Source organism: Mirounga angustirostris, unplaced genomic scaffold, assembly GCF_029215605.1.
Source record: "Mirounga angustirostris isolate CCGP_5_RB_7025 unplaced genomic scaffold, mMirAng1.0.hap1 SCAF_1, whole genome shotgun sequence".
Classification (NCBI taxonomy): domain Eukaryota; kingdom Metazoa; phylum Chordata; class Mammalia; order Carnivora; family Phocidae; genus Mirounga; species Mirounga angustirostris.
This window is the reverse complement of record NW_026991709.1, coordinates 123,034,355-123,053,476: the sequence shown is the minus strand read 5'-3', so window position 1 is coordinate 123,053,476 and position 19,122 is coordinate 123,034,355. Positions and strand designations below refer to the sequence as shown.

The 19,122-nt window shown below is 36.7% G+C and overlaps 1 protein-coding gene and 1 non-coding gene across 8 annotated transcripts in view; both read left to right on the top strand.

Annotated features, from left to right (window-relative positions):
• The window catches only part of NCK1 (NCK adaptor protein 1), a 78,876-nt gene that overhangs the window by 30,047 nt on the left and 29,707 nt on the right, over positions 1-19,122 (top strand). The gene's annotated exons all lie outside the window — the stretch shown is intronic.
• On the top strand, positions 16,271-16,424 carry LOC123835028 (small nucleolar RNA SNORA62/SNORA6 family). Its single transcript, XR_006788588.1, has one exon. It is a non-coding gene; the product is annotated as a small nucleolar RNA SNORA62/SNORA6 family (small nucleolar RNA).

Genomic DNA, 19,122 nt, shown 5'->3' with positions numbered 1-19,122 from the left:
TGACTGCCTCTTTGTCAGCACCTCAGTGATCAGACGCATCAGGCAGCTGTCAGCATAGATCCCTGATATTTGGATGACAGGATCCTTACTGCTCACCTTAGTTCCCTGCAAGCTGCTCTTCGAACTAATGCACAGCTACCTGATAGGTGCCTGGGAGTGGAAGATGTGTAGCCATTGCTGAGCTAAGAGCTGAAATTAACCAAAATTTACAGCTCATAACTTCCTCTGGAAGTTTCAAGCCTTGGAGTAGACTCCAGAGTTCTAAAATCATTAAATCAGACAGATTCTGCTAGTACATTGTTGTCTAGGTGGGGAGACATATTCTTGGTGCTTCCTACTCCACCATCTTCCCAGAATCTTCTCATAACTTTACAAAAGAAAGTTTCATTATAGTTTCAAAGAGTTCTTAATCTTTTCCCCCTTGTTTTCCAGATTATACCTCAAAGCAAATACATTTGAGACCTTCAAGTTTAGATAGCAGACACTTAAAGGAGGGATTCTTGTTTCTGATCCTCTTTTTTTTCCCCTAAGAAGAAAACTAAATGCTTCCAGCTGGAAGAGTGTGAGAATGGAAATGGAGAGACCCCTTAAGGAGGCAATTGCTTTCGTTACTACTAAGGTAGTGGTAGTGAGTGTGGAGATACATGGATTCATTTGAGTCCTGTGAAGGAGGTAAAAAGACATGACTTGAAATGCGGGGATTGACTGAGTTGGGGTTCATTAATCCAGATAGCTGGATTATAATGGTGGTACTGTTCACCAAATTATAAAACGCAGAAGCAGAAGCTCCAAAGGGAAATGTAGTTAAGTGTGAAGTGCCTATGGGGTAGATGAGTACAGTACTTTAGAAAGCATTTTCACACCTAGGAATTATAAGTAATAGTGTACTAGTTCCCTGTAACTCATAGGTCCTATTGCATGCATAAGCCAAAAGGTAACAGGAAGTACAATTAACATGGAGGGCATGAGGGGGAAATAGATTTAAGCACAGCAGTTAATGTGAAAAATACTCAAATGTCATGATTAATCGCATATTAAATATGTCTGAGAGTTCAGGTTACCACAAGTTTAGTGTATGTATGTTAGGAGAATATGGTTGCTAAATGTGATGATATAATCTGAACCCTATTTATACTGTACAGCATGGGGAAATGATAGTTCCACTGTCCCCTGTGCTCTGTGTTTTCTTTTGGAAATATGTACAACTTGGAGCAACACTTTAAAGAAATACAGTAAGTAGAGTCTATTAAAGAGTAAGGACTGGAATACCAAAGGATTAAGATGATGAAAAAATTAGAAAACACAGTACAAAGTCCAGATAATTTAAGGAGATAGTTTTGATATTGATTGTAGTTTTGATATAACTCAAGAGACTTTTTTGATATAATCTTAATCAGTTCTCTTATTTTACAAATAAGAAAATGGAGTTTCAGTTAATATGACATTCCCTGACTCATAGTTAATGGCAAGGCAGTTTAATGGCAACCCCAGTTTGTTAAGCATATTTTATTTATAGGAACAGTGAAGCGAGGCTGGGACTAGAGTGAGGCAAGCAAGTTGCCTAGGGTACAAAATTGAAGGAGGCAGTCACTCTTAGATGCAGACCCTGCACTTGCAAGATCCTTATTTATCAGAGTAATATTTGAACATGGTTTAAAATGTCAAATAATCCTAGGAGACACCTCCCAGCCCTGCAGATTAAGGATAGCCTGAGGAAGCTAGATGGAGTGATGTAGAAGAGAATTATCCCTTAAGACCTAGCCCTCGGTATGTGGTAATCTAACGGTTTGCAAGTACCTATGGAGCATTACCTCATGTTTTGTGAGAACAGTGTGGGGTGTTCTGTCTTCAGGCCTGGATTGGTTCCTGTACTCCTTTTTTTCCTTCAATCAGATCTCAGAGGCTGTAGTTTCCTCTGTGCTTTTAAAGCTGTTTTCATCCACAACCCCTTGGGGGTTCTTTCAACTTGGCTGGCTAGTTAGAGAATCTAGACATACCTCTCATTCCTTCTCTTTTATAACTCACACAGCCAAATATGGAAACACTTTAGAGGTAATAGTAACAAAGACCTAAGAGATTAACCCAAATCTTCTGCTTTTACTGTCATGGCCTTTTTCTCTAGTTTCTGAATTCCATTTTGTTTTTGAGGGTGCAGTCACCTAGTTGAGCTCTATTCCCCTTAAGTAAAGGACATGTTTGTTTATGAGGGTTAGGGGTAAGATTTAGCTTTGTAAGCTGGATAGCTCATACTGTGCCTCGCACATAGTAGGGCCCAAAGATGAATAATAAACAAGTTGAAAGCTTGGTAAAATCAGTTATTTGGTTGTTTATAAGCTCCACATAGTGTTCAGTATCAGCTTACATTAAACCTGTTCCAGAGTGTTTACACACACACACAGTTGTTAAATTTGGGAATATTTATACTTGCTAGTATTTGGGCTTCCTTAATCTCCATCATTTTTTTTATTCTTGTTTTTGCATTTTTCTTATGTCTGAAGTCTTTTTTTTTAGATTTTATTTATTTATTTGACAGAGTGAGAGAGAGAGAATACACAAGCAGGGGGAACAGCAGAGGGAGAGGGAGAAGCAGGCTTCCCGCTGAGCAGGGAGCCTGATGCAGGGCTTGATCCCAGGACCCTGGGGTCATGACCTGAGCCAATGGCAGACGCCTAACCGACTGAGCCACCCAGGCACCCTTGTCTGAAATCTTCCTTACACAGTTTTCTTTTTTCTTTTAAATTTGATACTCTAGGGGCACCTCGCTGACTCAGTTGGAAGAGCATGCAACTCTTGATCTCAGGATTGTGAGTTGGAGCTTACTTAAATAAAGAGCTTACTTAAATAAACTTCAAAAAAATAAATTTGATAGTCTGTTCAGGTACCTGTTATCATATATTGGCCCTATTTGTTTGTTTTAACAGAAAAGTAATTTTGGCTTATGAAATGAAATATCCAGAGATAGGTTCTAGGTTGAGGAATAATTAGATTCGGAGGCTTAAAAAATGGAATCTAATCTCTGTGCACCTCTCTCCTTCATTGTCAGGTTCTATATGGTGACATTTACTCTGCTTTCAGGTTTAAGTCTGTTGGGAAAAGAGAGAGTATCTTACCAGTAACCCCTGTATACATCCCAGGAGTCTTTCTGAATGAACAACTTGAGTTTTAAGCCCATTTGTCACTAGTCTCAGGAATTAAGGGAATTTAATATTCTGATTGGCCATGTATGAATTGCATATAGTAAGTACCCCTGAGGTCTTGGAACTCCACTTAAAGAATGTCAAAATAGAATTGGGGGTGGGGATGGAGAGGATAGTTTCTGAGAACGAAGTTGAGACACTATTATGAAAAGAAGAGAAAATAGATACTGGTACAGCTTAAAAGTCAGCTAGCTATTTAACATTTTGATTTAATTTTGATTTTTAAGGGATCAGTGAGGTTTTCTAAATTAATTTTTTAAATTATCAAAGTAATATATGAATGTAGATTAAAGTTTCAAATAGTGCTAAAAGGCCTAGTAACAAAAACAGCAGTCCTTTGCTCTCCTTTTTCTACCCCCTTGCCTCAAGAAGTAATCACTTTAAACTTTTTTGAGCTGTTCCAGAAGCAATAGCTTAAAAAGTTGAAAGTGATTACTTCTTGAGACAAGCAGGAAGAAAAAGCGGGAGGAGAACAAAGGACTGTTACTTTTGTTATAGGCCTTATAGCATTATTTGACATTTTAAACTACATTCATGTATTACTTTGATAAATAAAAAGCATATAATTGTTAGTATTATCTCCTGATTCATTAATTTTAGACATCTACTGATTTTCTGTTAAGATAAATGAGGGTTTGTATGCATGTATGTATTTATTAAATAATCTCTACACCCAACGTGGGCTTGAACTCACAACCCTGAGATTGGGAGTCACTTGCTCTACCTACTGAGCCAGCTAGGTGCCTCCATTTATTTTCTTAATCTTTCTTAGCCCCATTGTCTTAATAAAATTATATATTCATATTCAGCATTTTTATCATTATGACTATATAAACATATTGTTTATAGCTGACCCACCTCCTATTATTAAATTGTCTACCTACTGAGCCAGCTAGGTGCCTCCATTTATTTTCTTAATCTTTCTTAGCCCCATTGTCTTAATAAAATTATATATTCATATTCAGCATTTTTATCATTATGACTATATAAACATATATTGTTTATAGCTGACCCACCTCCTATTATTGTCTTTCTTGTGTAATTTAGTTTTTCTGAAATTTATAAGAAATTTATATGGTTCACATTTAGAATTTTCCTCATTGTTTTTGAATTTATATCTAAGTCTTCCCACACTCTCCAGCAGTTCTATAAAATTTGTATTTGTATATAATTTTTCACATAGTCCTGTCAGATAATCTTACCATTTTTTTTTCTTTTTTTTTTTTCCAGAATCTTACTCCAGGTTGGACTATTTATTCTAATCTGCTTCAGATCTTAATTTACTTTTGCTAGCATTCTGAAAATTCCTTTTGCTTTTCTTCATTGGTTTTCCTGCTTCTTAGATCCTTTGTCTTCTTTTTTCTTGTTTTACTCCTTTGATTTGCTGGAACATATCCTCTGGTTGTTTCTTAAGTCAAAGTGAATTGGAATTAAATATTTTGAGGATGCCTGCCCAAAAACAACTATTCATCTCTTACACTTAATTTTAATTGGTAGTTGGGCTGTATTGGAAAGTTATCATTTAAAGTGTATTGAGTTTCACTTTTGCAAGATGAGAGTTATTCATGAGATGGATAGTGGTGGTGGTTGTACAACATTGTGAATGTACTTAATGCCACTGAACTGGACACTTGAAAACAGCTCAGATGGTAAATTTTACTTGTATTGTATTAGTTAGCTTGGGCTGCCATAACAAAGTATCATGGACTGGGTGGCTTAAACAACAGAAATTTATTGTCTCAAAATTGTGGTTGCTAGAGTCTAAGATCAAGTTGTCATCCGGGGTTGGTTTCTTCTGAGGGCCTCTCTCTCTAACTTGTAGATGGTTGTCTTCTCCCAGTGTCTTCATATGGTCTTCCCACAGAGTGTGTCTGTATTCTAATCAGCTTTTCTTTTTTTTTTTTTTTTTAAAGATTTTATTTATTTATTTGCGAGAGAATGAGAGACAGAGAGCATGAGAGGGAGGAAGGTCAGAGGGAGAAGCAGACTCCCTGCCGAGCAGGGAGCCCGATGCGGGACTCGATCCCGGGACTCCAGGATCATGACCCGAGCCGAAGGCAGTCGCCCAACCAACTGAGCCACCCAGGTGCCCTAATCAGCTTTTCTTATAATAACACCAGTCATACTGGATTAGGGCCTACCCTAATGACCTCATTTTACTTAATTAGCTCTTTAAAGACCCTATCTCCAAGTAGAGTCACATTCTGAGGTACTAGAGGATAGGATGTCAGCATCTGAATTTTGGACGGGAAAAAATTCAGCCCATCACATGTACCACAGTTGTAAAAATATACATTAAGAACCTGAGTACAGGGGCGCCTGGGTAGCCCAGTCGGTTAAGCGTCTGCCTTTGGCTCAGGTCATGATCCCAGGCTCATCAGGGAGTCTGCTTCTCCCTCTCCCTCTGCTGCTTTCCCTGCCCATTCTCTCACTTTCACTCTCAAATAAATAAATAAAATCTTTAAGAAAAAAAAAGTGAGTACAGTCAGTCATCCACCCATTTATGTTTAAATGCCATGTAGTACAGTAAGGGTTAAATCAGTTAATGGTTTACATTTGTTGTATTAATTATGACATTAAATTCTTTATTATGTTATTTTTTCATAGTTGGTGGATTATACAATAATTGCTCATCATTTAGCAATTTTAGCAAGATTATTTCATTTCTTTTACTTCAGTGGTAACATATAATGTCTTCTTCTTTAGATTATATAAAATGTAATATTCTTCAGATTATAGAATGGTGATATGTTCTTAAGGTGATCTTGGTACAGTTTACTGTAATTCAGAGTAATAAGTAAAATTTTTTGGTACCTGACAAAATAATCATATAGGGTTTAATGCTTTATGTATGTAAGGCATTAATAAGTTGTTGAAAAATAGAATTAAAGTTGATATTTTTTAAAGATTTATTTATTTTAGGGGGGAGGGGCAGAGGGAGAGAGAATCCTGAAGCAGACTCCCCACTCAGCGGGGAGTCCTACAAAGGGCTCCATCCCAGGATCCTGAGATTATGACCTTAGCTGAAATCAAGAGCCAGCCGCTTAACCAACTGAGCCACCCAGGCGCCCCTACGGTTGATATTTTTTGAGAGCATGTTTTGCTTGATAAGCCTTTTTTTACTTTAAGGCCGTAGCTCTGTGTCCTCCTAGTCTATAACTACTCAGTAAACATTTTGTTGAAGGAATAAATGAATAAATTTTGATATGCACGGGACTTTTGCCTGTGTTGTATTTTGTGTTTGCTTATATTGGATTTTCAAAGTGATATTTCCAAAAATAAATAGATAGCATTTTATTTGACCTATTCTTTAAAAAAAAAAAAAAAAAAAGCTTGATTTTTAAAGGAGCCTTTATTTCAGACTAGCCTATAATTTTTTATTTTCCCCATGATGGATTCTTACCCATGTTGTTTCATTCTAAGAGTGTTTAACAATTAAAATTACTTGATAAGATAGTAGGGTTTAAAACATTGAATAGAATAAAATCATCTTATGAATTGCCTTGTCTTTTTTGCATTACTTACAGTACATTGAAGTTAGTTATTTGGGGATTTTTTTCCCCCTTCATTGTTTACCGAAAGATCTGTAACCCAACCAAACTTCCGGAGTTAGTCACTTGGGTATTGTCACTCTGCTGATTTTAATCAGAAACAGGAAATTGTCAAGTTATGTGTTAAACTATAAAAGAATCTAAAATTGCCTTTGTGTTAGCATGAGAGATTTCTCTTTAGAATTTTTTTCTGTCACTAGCTGGTTCCTTACTTTTCCAATGTAACATCTGGCTTGCCAAAAATGGTCATATTTATCATGGCCTATATACATAGCAAACTATATCTTTCCTTATAGTTTACGTATCATACACAATATGATTTGGTAAAATGATTTGACAAACTTAGTGTCATTTAATATATAGATATACCCAATGAATTTGTAAAAGTAGGTTGGGGAAGAATATGTTTTTAGGTGTTTGGCCTGATGTTATGATTTCTGTATTTAGATTAGCAATTCTCTAGAGGTTCTTAAAGTACCTTTTAAGGAGTCTACAAAGCCAGACTATTTTCATTGTACTGAGATATTAATTTCCATTTTCACTCTGGAGTTTCCAGAGGCTGTATGAATGCAATGATATTTTATAATAAATTAGATGTCAACATTTGAAGATCTGCAAAACTTAGTGAATGTATATTGCATGATGCTACAAAATCATAAGTGAGTATAAACAGGTCCATTTAAAGTACAAGACTGAGCAGTGAATATTTTTGCTATATATTTTAGTTTACATTTAGTAAGACTGACACTTTTTGGAGTGTGATTGAGATTTGACACAGTTAATGTAATCACCACATCTAAATTCTTCACCCTTCATGCTTTGTAGTCCAGAATGTCATACATAGCCTTTTGAGTCTGGTTCGATGAGATCATATATGGTAATGTATGTTTAACTTTATAAGAAGCTGCTAAACTGTTACCCTTAGTAACTATATAAAACAGTAGCTATACTGTTTTGCATCCCCACTATCAATGTATGAGTTCCCCCATTGTTTTGCATCCTCACTGGCACCTGGTACTGTTTGTGTTACCTCTCTCTCCTCCTCCTCTACCTCTTTCCCCTCCCTCCCTCCCTTCCCCTCTCTCTTTACTACCTCTCTTATCTTTTGAAGCTATTTAATTGGCTGTGTTGTGATATCACTTTGTGGTTTTAATTTGCATTTCTGTAATGACTAATGATGTTGAAGATCTTCACATGTGCTTGTATTTCATCCTTGTACAGTATCCCCTCTTTCCAAAAGTTCACATTATGCCACTTAAGACGTACATTAGTATGGTAACGGCTTTTTTTTTTTTTTTTTTTTTTTTGGTAAAAGTGAAAATCCTCTTCAGATTTCTTTTGTTTGGTGAAAACAGGTACTAATGTAGGTCTTTAGTAAAAGCAAAGTGGTGTGACTTGAACTTTAAGAAAGCAGGGGATATGCTTCACTTCATGTCATTTTGGCTTCTGGAAGGTTTCATAGGAATGCTCTACTTTCAGATAGTGGGAGAAACCTCTGTCTTCTTTGGTGAAGTATCTGTTCAAGTATTTGACAGTTTAAAAATGTTAAATATTTAAATATTTTTGTTCCATGGCTTTTCTGAGCACAGCTTGAGGCAGTGCTTCCTAGGGCGGAATAATATACCAGTGGCTCTACTGGCCTGGCCGCCACAGCTTTGGGCGGGGAGTCATCCAGCCTGTTGAAACCCAGGTGATAGCCTCCTCTTTTGAAATGGGGGAAGCAGCCTTAATGATCTCTGAGCCACCTTTTGGGTCCTTCTTCCCTTGTCTTGAAGAATAGCTCATGTTTGCAGTGGAATAGCTCTATGGTTGCATCCTATACAATCAAGAAAACTTGACAGTCTTTCTTAATTCCTTCTTGTCTCTTTCGAGTTCAGATTGGCTGCTTCCTGCTGGGGCGGCTAATTGAATCTGATGTTCATACCCATACTAATCTCTATCAAAGGATCTTGCCTCTTAGAACACTCTTAGTGTTTGGTTCTGAATGTGTTTCTCATTTTTTCTGCACTATAGCAGGCTGAGAATTTTCTACCTTTTAAATTAATTTCCCTTTTGATTAACAATTCCATCTTTAAGGTATTTTTTTTTCCATGTTTACTATAAGCATTCAAGAGAAGCCAAGCCACAGTTTCAACACTTTGCTTAGAAATGGCCTCAGTCATTTCATCCTTACAAGTTCTACCCTTCCACAAAACACTGGGACATGACTAAAGTTCAGCCAAGTGCCTTGCCATCTTATAACAAGGATCACTTTTCCTTCCGTTTCCAATAACATGTACCTCATTTCTCTCTGAGACATCATCAGATTGGCCTTTATTGTTGTTAAAAAACAAAATTCAACTGAGTAAATTTAAAGATCTTATTGGCTTTATTTGACGATTCATGAATTGGACAGCATCTCATCTAGCAGATAGAAAGGAGTTCCAAAGAGCTATACAAAATTAAAGATTTTTATAGGCAGAGAGAGGCAGGAAAAGGAAGTTTCTAGCAAAGAGTGGATTGTTTCAGATAAGGTCACCTTCCTTTTGGAGGATGGAACGGTCTGTCTGTTGGGTGGATTACCTCACTGGTGCTGACCAGGTAATTCCAGATTGACTGGTTAAAGGTTACATATCTGGGAGGGACTGAAACTGCAGTTATGTTAAGTATTGAGCCTTAGTCTTAGTTTGTTGTTGTGGGGCTTAGCAGGAGCAACTCCAATTTGGGCCTGTTGTCTCTTTTTTAACACTGTCTGTATTTCAGCCAACATTCTGTTCATGAGCACTTAGGTATTCTCTTAAGAGGACTGAGGCTTGGGGCACCTGGGTGTGGCTCAGTTAGTTAAGCATCTGACTGCAACTCAGGTCATGATTTCAGGGTCCCAGGATCAAACCCTGCATCAGGCTCCATGCTCAGTGGGGAGTCTGCTTCTCCCTTTCCCTTTGCCCCTCCCCTGACTTGTGTGTGTGTGCACTCCCTCTCTCTCTCAAATAAATACAATCTTTAAAAAAAAAGAGGATTGAGGCTTTCCCTATAGCTCTCCACTTCTGAGCCTTCAGAAGAATTTGCACCTAACAGTCTGTTCTTGGCAATGTAGAATTTTTCTAGTGTGTACTTCCAGGTTCTGCCCATTATCTAGTTGAAAGCCACTCCCACATTTTTACGTATCTCTTTAACAACCACACCCTCAATTCTTGGTACCAATTTTCTGTCTTACTATGTTTGAGCTAGTAAAACAAAATACCGTAGGCTGGGTGGCTTATAAATAGCAGAAACTTATTTCTGGAACAGAAAACAGGTCTGGAAGCTGGAAGTCTGAGATCAGGGTGCCAGCATGGTCATGTGAGTCCCTCCCTCCTCCATGTTGCAGGCTTCTTATATCCTCACATGGTGGAAAGGGCTAGGGATCTGTGTGGGATTTCTTTTACAAAAGTACTAATCCCATTGTTCAGAGCTCCAGCCTTAGGGACTAATGCATTCCCAAAGGCCCTACTTCCTTTTTTTTTTTTTTTTAAAGATTTTATTTATTTATTTGAGAGAGAGAATGAGAGAGAGAGAGCACATGAGAGGGGGGAGGGTCAGAGGGAGAAGCAGACCCCCTGCTGAGCAAGGACACCCCCCCCCCCCCCCCGATATGGGACTCGATCCCGGGACTCCAGGATCATGACCTGAGCCGAAGGCAGTTGCTTAACCAACTGAGCCACCCAGGCGCCCCAAGGCCCTACTTCCTAATAACTATCACCTTATGGGGATTAAGGTTTCAACATTAATTTTGGGGAGACACATTCAGACCATACCAATAGTATTCTCTTATTATGTTTTTATGTTTTATGTTTTATGTTTCTTTCACTTCAGACATTGGTAAATTTGTCTTTTTAGTCATTCTTGCTACAGAGTTATCAATTTTCTTGGTCTTTTCAGAGAACATCTTTGGTTTCAATGGTTTTCTCTAATTTTTGTTTCAGTCTCACTGATTTCTGATCTTTATTATGTCCTTCCTTCTGTTTCCTCTGGGTTTAATGTGCTCTTCTTCTAGTTTCTTACAACAGAAGCTTATGTTATTATTGTTATTGTTATTATTTACTTATTTTGGAGCCCAGTGTGGGGCTTGAACTCATGACTCTGAGATCAAGACCTGAGCTGAAATCAAGAGTTGGATGCTTGACCGACAGAGTCACCCAGGTGCCCCCTTAGAAGCTTACATTATTGATTTGGGACTTGTTTTCTAACATTTTATTAATGGCAATTAATACCATAAATTTCCTTATAAGTACTACTTTAGTTGCATCTAACAAATTTTTATATGTTGTGTTTTCATTTTTACTTAGTTCAAAATATTTTCTAATTTCTCTTGAGTTTTCCTTTTTGATACATGAGTTGTTTAGAAGTGTGTTGTCTGATTTCCAAATACTTAAAGATTTTCTAGTTATCTTTCTGATACTGACTTCCTAGTTTAATTCCATCACAGTCAAGAGAACGTATGCTGTGCAATATCAATTCTTTCACATTCATTAAAGTTTATTTTATGGTCCAGAATATATCTGTCTTGGTGAATATTCCATGTGCACTTGAAAAGACGTTTATGCTGCTGTAGAGTTCAGTGTTGTATAAAGGTCAGTTAGATTCAGTTGGTTGATGATGATGTTTAAATCTATTTTTTTTGCTGCTTTTCTACTTGTTCTATGGATTACTGAAAGTAGTTGCAGTTTTTAAGAATAGTGGATTTATTTACTTCTTTCCATATTGATCATTTTTGCTTTATATATTTTGCAGCTCTATTAAGTATATATACATTCAGAATTGTTATGTCATCTTGATGAATTGACTTTTTTATCATTATCTCATGTGTCTCTACCTGGTAATTTTCCTTGTTCAGAAATCTACTTTGTCGTATATTTATATAGCAGCTCCAGTTTTCTTTTGATTCCTGTTTGTATGATCCTTTTACTTTTATGCTATGTATCATTATATTCAAAATAGGTTTCTGATGACAGTTGAGTCTTTGTTAATTTGTCTGATCACCTCTCTGTCTTTTAATTAATGTAAGATCATTTATTTAATGTAATTATTGATATATTTGAGCTTAATTATGTGTTATCTATTTCTTGTGGGCTTTTTTGTTCCTCTGGTCTTTTCTTGTCTTCTTTTGGATTATTTGAGCACTTTTTTCAGTATCCATTTTATTGTATCTACTGGTTTTTGGTTATATCTCTTTGTCCTACCTTTTTTTAGTGATTGCCCTAAAGATTATAATATACTTTTCACAGTATATCTAGAATTTATATTTTACCATTTAAAATAGAACATAAAACCTTACAGCCATATAGGTCCCATTGCCCTCCCCACTTTATATGATAATTGTCATATGAATTCTACATTTGTGAAACCCCCCGTGTTAGTATTATAATATTCCCTTTTAAGAGCTTTGTGTGTTTTAAAGAATTTAAGGGATGAAAAAGAATCTTATTATATTCATCCAGATATTTACCATTTTTTTGCTTTTTCTTCATTGCTGAAGTTTCATGTTTCCCTCTGATAATCACTTTTCTTTTAGCCTTAAGACCTTCCTTTACATTTCTATTAGAGGCAATCCACTGGGCAACAGAATGGCTTAGTTTTTCTTCATCTGAGAATGTCTTTATGTCATTTCATTCCTGAAGGATATTTTCACTGCATATAGAATTCTGGGTTGTTGGTTGCTTGCTTTCAGCATTTTTCAGATACGGGTCATGGTTTCTGATGAAAAATCCTTAGTCATTCAAATTGCTCCTGTATTAGGTTTTCTTAACCTTAGCACATTGGACTGGATTATTCCTTATTGTGGAGGGCTGTCCTGTTTATTATAGGATGTTTAGCAGTATTCCTGGCCTTCCCTACTAGCACCATCCTGTCCCCTTCTCTATAGTTGTGACAATGAAAATTGATTCCAGACATTGTTAAATATCTCCTTGGATGTGACATAATCCCCAATTAAGAACCACTGCCATGTATATACTATGTTGTTCTTCTGTGGCTGCTTTCAAGATTTTTCCTTTTACCTTTGGTATTTAGCAGTTAGATTATGATGTGCCTGGACATGGTCTGAGTTTGTCCTGTTTGGAGTTTGCTTAGTTTCTATAAATTTAAGTCCTTCGCACACTTTCAGAAAATTTCCACCACTGTTTCTTCAAGTATTTTTTTCTGTACCATTATCTTTTCTTTAGGGACTTCACAGAATGAATAGTAGCTCTTTTGATATTGTCCCTTTGGTCCTTGAAGCCCTGTTCCTTTTCCAAATATTCTCCCTACTCTGTTCTTCAGCTTGGATAATTGGTATTGATCTGTCTTCAGGTTCATATCATCTTTCTTCTGTTGTAGTATGCTGAATGGCAACCTCCAAAAAGATATATTCATTTCTTAATCCCTGGAATTTATGAATATTACTTCACATGGCAAAAGGTGTGATTAATGACATTAAGGATTTTGAAAGGTAGAGAATATCCTGGATTATCTGTTGAGCCCCAAATCTAGTGACATGTGGCCTAACGAGGCAGGGGGAGATTTAATAGAAGAGGAGGAAGAGGCAGTGTGGCCACAGAGGCAGAGTTAGAGTGATGTAGCTACAAGGAATGCTCACAGCCACCAGAAGATGGAAGAGGTAAAGTGCACATTCTTCCCTAGAGCCTTCAGAGGTAGTACAGCCCTGTTAACACCTTGATTTCAGATTCCTTGATTGAGTCCTTGATTGATATCTTTAGGTCTATCACAATTAATTTGTTATTTTAAACCACCTGGTTTGTGGTAATTTGTTACAGCAGCTGTAGGAAATTAATACATCTGTCGTCTTGACCCTGCTATTCAGCCTCTCCAGTGAAGTTTTTATTTCAAATATTGTGATTTTTAGTTCTAAATTTCCTCCATTTGTTTTTGTTTAATAGCTTCTCCTTCTCGGATGAGATTTATCTTTGTTTCAAGAGTGTTCACTTTACCTTCTGGGACATGAACAGCTGCTTTGTTGTTGTTTGTTTTATAACAGCTGCTTTTAAGTCTTTTGATAATTCCAACATCTGGGTCATTTCTTGGTTGGCATCTGTTGGTTGTCTTTTTCTTCCAACTCTTGTTGGCCAGATTTTCCTGCTGCTTTGTATTTTGGATAATTTTAGATTGTATACTGGACATTTTAAATACAATTTTGTGAGACTTTGGATCCTGTTAAAATCCTTTGGAGAATTTTTATTTTGCTGTTGTTTTAGCAGGCATCAATCTGATTAGATTCAAACCAATCTTTTTGCTTTTTGTGGGCAGTAGTGCCAGCATCAGTTTCATTTTCTAAACCTTTGCTGTAATGTTTGAGTCTCTGTGTTATCTATAATAGTCAGGGATGGCCTGGAACTTGGGTGGTAGTTATTTTGTACTTAAGTTTTCATGTTTTTTTAATTAGTCTGCCTGACTAGGCCATCTGGATTTGTAATTGACACTTACCCAGAGGAGAAACAAACTTATCTTTATGACAAGAGATGTGGTACAAATTAGAGCAAGGTGTCCACCAAAGTTGGGCCCCTGCCCTCTACAGGGACTGGGAGCAAGAATGAGTCATATCTCATTGAATGTTTACATTTTATTTATTTATCTGATTATTTATTACATTTTATTTATTTATTTATTTACTTATTTGAGGGAGTGTGTGTGGAGAGGGAGAGAGAGAATCCCAAGAAGGCTCCACACCCAGTGTGGAGCCCAGTGTGGGGCTTGATCGCATGACCCTGAAATCATGACCTGAACCAAAACCAAGAGTCAGATACCTAACCAACTGAGCCACCCAGGTGCCCCATTGAATGTTTACATTTTAAAGAGATGGCTCTCAGTTCTGAGAAGACATCTTTAGGTGGTAGAAGATTTATATTTCAAAGGGGCAGTGGAAATATTTATAATTTCAAGCTTTCTAAAGTAACTGCTCTAAGGGGGTTATAGGTACCTCTCTTCCTATCACCAAGTTTGGGCTGGAGCAAACAGTAAATTCTTGTAATATCAAGCTTCCTCATGCAGGGACTTATGGACTGGAGTTGTCATCCAAGGCATGTGGCCTTAACCCATTAGAAACGATGCTAGTGTTTGTTCAAGTCTCTTAGTGTGGGAGTGTGGACAAAGTCTTTATGCTAAGAGCCTGCAGTTTTTAATAGGCCAAGATTGAGGCCTAGTCAAGAAGAGGGCTTAGAGGAGCCTGACTATTCAAGAAGAGAGTCTTTGTCATAGATTACCTTCACCAGCTCTTTTCTCATGGCAGTTTTCCCCATATTTACCTATCCTCAGCAATCCTCTTCCTGGTTCCTTTTACCAGAAAGGTTGGGTTTTCTTGAGTTTTAGTCTTTCATGTTGTTACTCAATTCTGGGTATGGCTGTGCTCAACTTCAGGGTGAATTGGTGAGATAGTGGTTATTTCCCACTACCAGCTGGTTACTTTTAATCTTCCTTTATCCAGAAGATAGGTTTTCTCTTGGGGTCTTATTGTATGTGACATCTCCACCATTGTGGCAGTGGTGCAGATCCATAACTGAGGCTAGCCTGGGGACAGCACTGGGAGAGGGGGAGAAAAGAAGAAATAAAACCTCAAGGATTTAACCCAGTCTTCTGACTTTCAAGAGCCTTTCCCCCCTGTTTTTTGGCCTAATGAGCTTCTCTTGAGCTTTTTCCTGACTGTACCTGCTATTAAATTTCCTGTTATGCCTACCTTTGAGTCAAAGCCAGAAAATAAAACAGAAGGGGAGAACCAAAAGGAAATTTATTGTTGATGTATTGGTCTTTTTTCAGATTGATTTCCTTTCCCAATCTTCCTGTTATTATTTACTTTTCAGAGTCCTCAGGAGCTGATTCTTTGTATTTTTTCTGGAGATTTTAGTTGTAATCAGTTGGAGAGAGAGGCTGCAGTGGGCTTATACCCATTTCCCCTGGAACTAAAAATACTTAGGCCAATGAATTTTAACATAACTGTGTGGGAAAGTTTACTTGGTAAAGTTTTAGATTCCACATTACAAACTAGTGTTTAAGAAACTGTACCACTTGTCAAGTTTTAGTGTAGAATATCCACAATTATCTGAAAAGACTCTTAAAACTATTCTTCTTTTTACAACTACACATTTGTGTGGTACCAAGTTTTCTTTTCAACCAGAATAGTATGTTGCAGTACATTAAATGCAGAAACAGATACGAGAATCTATTAAATCAGACATTAAAAAGATTTGCAAAAATGTAAAATAGCAGCACTCTTTTCACTAATGTTTTTGTTTGGGAAAATATAATTTTCATAAAAATGTTCTGTATTGCATTAAATATTATATTTAATTGAATTTAAAAATATCCAAACATTTTTTCACTTTTAATTCCCAGTGTGGTAAATATTGATCGATGTAACCAACATAAACAAAACCTTTTTGGGTCTTCAATTTGTAAGTATGTAAAGGGGTTTTGAGACTAAATAGTTTGAGAATTTCTGATTTAGTAGGCAGTTGGTTTCCATGCATTTATAACCTGTACCCTTATTTTCTGGTTTTTAAGAGGCAGCATGGTACTACACATTGTTAGAGCTTGGAGTTGAGGCCACTGGCTGGCCAGTGAACTCACAAGTGTAGATATTGTGCTACATGAGAGGCAAGTCTTTCACTAACACCACAAGGGTCTCTGGCCCAGTGAGTGGAGTTTGATAGTAATTCTTGCTACAAGTATTAAAAAAAAAAAAAAAAAAAGCAGCATGGTAATCAAAAGTACACCGACTTGTACAGTTATCATGATGAGCACTGAGTAATGAATAGAACTGTTGAATCACTATATTGTACACCTGAAACTAATGTAGCACTGTGTTATCTGTACTGGAATTAAAATTAAAAAAAAAAACAAACACATGAATTTTGGGGAGGTGAAAAGAACATGCATTTTCTCCCAGTTTCCACCACTTATTTTCTAAGGTTTAAAAGTCATTTAACTTCTTTATATCATATTTTGTAAAGTGAGGATAATACTTCAAAGGATTATTGTGAGGGGAATGCTAGGTTAATACCTGAATTATGTACATTCAGTAAACATTCGTTGGTGTAGAGTTACATATTTTTAACAACTCCCAGCCTTTGTGAAAGGTTATAAAGACCTCTGATTGTAAGCCAGTAGGTATTCTGCAATTTAATCTGCTGATCCCTTTCCAGTAATAAAGAGTGATAATTTATGCAGGTCTCTAGAATAGTAAAATCTGTATTGTCCTTAGTGACACTGAAATAATTGAGTTCTTTACTTTCAGTTTGGTCCTATTCTTGTAATATCCAGATCAGGAAAGGCCAGGAGTATGATCAGCAAGTGTGTATAGGTCTAGTTTGGGAATGAGATTGGAGGTGAATTTGAAAAACAAACTGAGATCAGGAAATAATCCCAGGAAGAAAAGGCAGGCAGGATGTGAGTACTGTAAAGGGACTGATGTCAATTCCAGGGTCCATGATATTTGTATTATCAGAGCAGGGCAGGCAATCAGTGGGGATCAAAATAGGCAGTTCACGTTCTAGCAAAGAAAGCTGATACTTGATATCAGGCAGGAATTGGGCACTGGTTGGTAAGGCTCCTGGGTTCAGGTGCCAGGTACAAGGACACAAACAAAAGGCCAGGAATCCAGTTCCTGAAAGCAAGAGTAGGGTCCAGGAGCATCCAACTATAAATTTCATGAGTGTAGTTGAAAACATGGAGCTGAAACTTTTGTAGGAGAATATAGAATGTTAAGTGACCACCTTTACAACCAGGCCTCTTGGCTGGATCAAAGAATAGTGCAGTTATACCATATTCAATTTATATAATTTGAACTAAGCTTGACTAAAAGATCAGTAGGGAAATGGCTGTTAAAAGAATTTGGCCTCAGTTGCTGTCTCTCTTGTAGTGTAAGCATGTCATATCCCTATTTCTTTGTTTAAAGATAGTTTTCCCTATTATCTGGACTCTGAATTCGTTAGCTTTTTTATCTGCTACTTAACTGAAGAAATAGTCATCAAAGGAAAGTTAATTTATTAGTGTTTTTTGTTTTGTTTTTGTATGTTTTTGTTTCTTGTGGGTTTTTTTTTTTTTTTTTTTTTTTTGCTTTGCTTTAGGTTCTAATTGTATAGGTTTTAGTTGTGATTCTGTGATAAAACAGATTTACTTTATACCCTTATTTCTCTCTCATTTCTTTTTCCCTCCGGTCCCTCTCATTTCTTTTTCCTCATACTTTCTCCATGTTTCCTCACACCTACTTTGTGTTTTGGCTTCCAGTTCCTATTAGTTATAGTTTTCAGTTGGTTTTCTCTTTTTATAGTAATTTTTTTTTTTAAAGTAGAGTAATATTTTTGTAAAATATTCAAACCACACATATCTGTGGAGTATGGACTAAGTTTTACCAGTCTTACCACTCACTGAGGCTGCGACTTTTACAATTTGATGTATATCCTCCCAGAACTTTTTTTTTTTTTTTTTAAGATTTTATTTATTTATATGACAGCGAGAGACAGTGAGAACAGGAACACAAGCAGGGGGGGCAGCAGGGGGGGCAGGAGAGGGAGAAGCAGGCTCCCCGCGGAGCAGGGAGCCCGATGTGGGACTCGATCCCAGGACCCTGGGATCATGACCTGAGCTGAAGGCAGACGCTTAACGACTGAGCCACCCAGGCGCCCATCCTCCCAGAACTTTTTAATGCACATAGAAATACATGAATGGGAGTTTTTTTTAAAAAATAGAATTATAATCCTGTTGCTTTAGAATTTGCATTTTTGCTTAGTATTTATTGGTCATTTTACCATGCCAGTACTTACAGTTTAGACACTCTTGGTATACATTTTATTCCTTATTTTTCACAGTTATGAGCATTGCCCCAGCGAACATTCTTACATACATGACTTTGGATACTTGCATTATTTTTTCCTGTAGTATGTAGATTGCTGATTCATAGAAATGTGCATGTAAGATTTTGACAATTATTGTCAAGTTGGTCTTCAAAAATTTTGTACGTAAAATATAATAACCAAGTTAAAAAGACATATGACTGAAAAAAATTTATATCAAAGACAAAGGGCAAGTATTCCTACTATATAAAGAGCTTCTAAAAATTGGAAAAGAAAAGCCATACCTTGGGAAAATGGGCAAAAGATGTAAACAGGTAGTCCACACAGAAAAACAAAAGTAAATGTCCCTTAAATTTGGGAAAAGGTGCTTAATTTCACTGTGATGGAGAAATACAATTAAAAACTGCTTTCAAATATCATTTCTTCCTTATCTGGCAGAAATCCAAAATCTATAGTTTGTTGGTAATGCTGTGAGGAAATAATCGCTCCCATATATTGTGGAAAATATAAAAGGTTGAAGAACCTATGGACAGGGTATTTGGCACTATCTCACAAAATTATGTAAACCTTAAG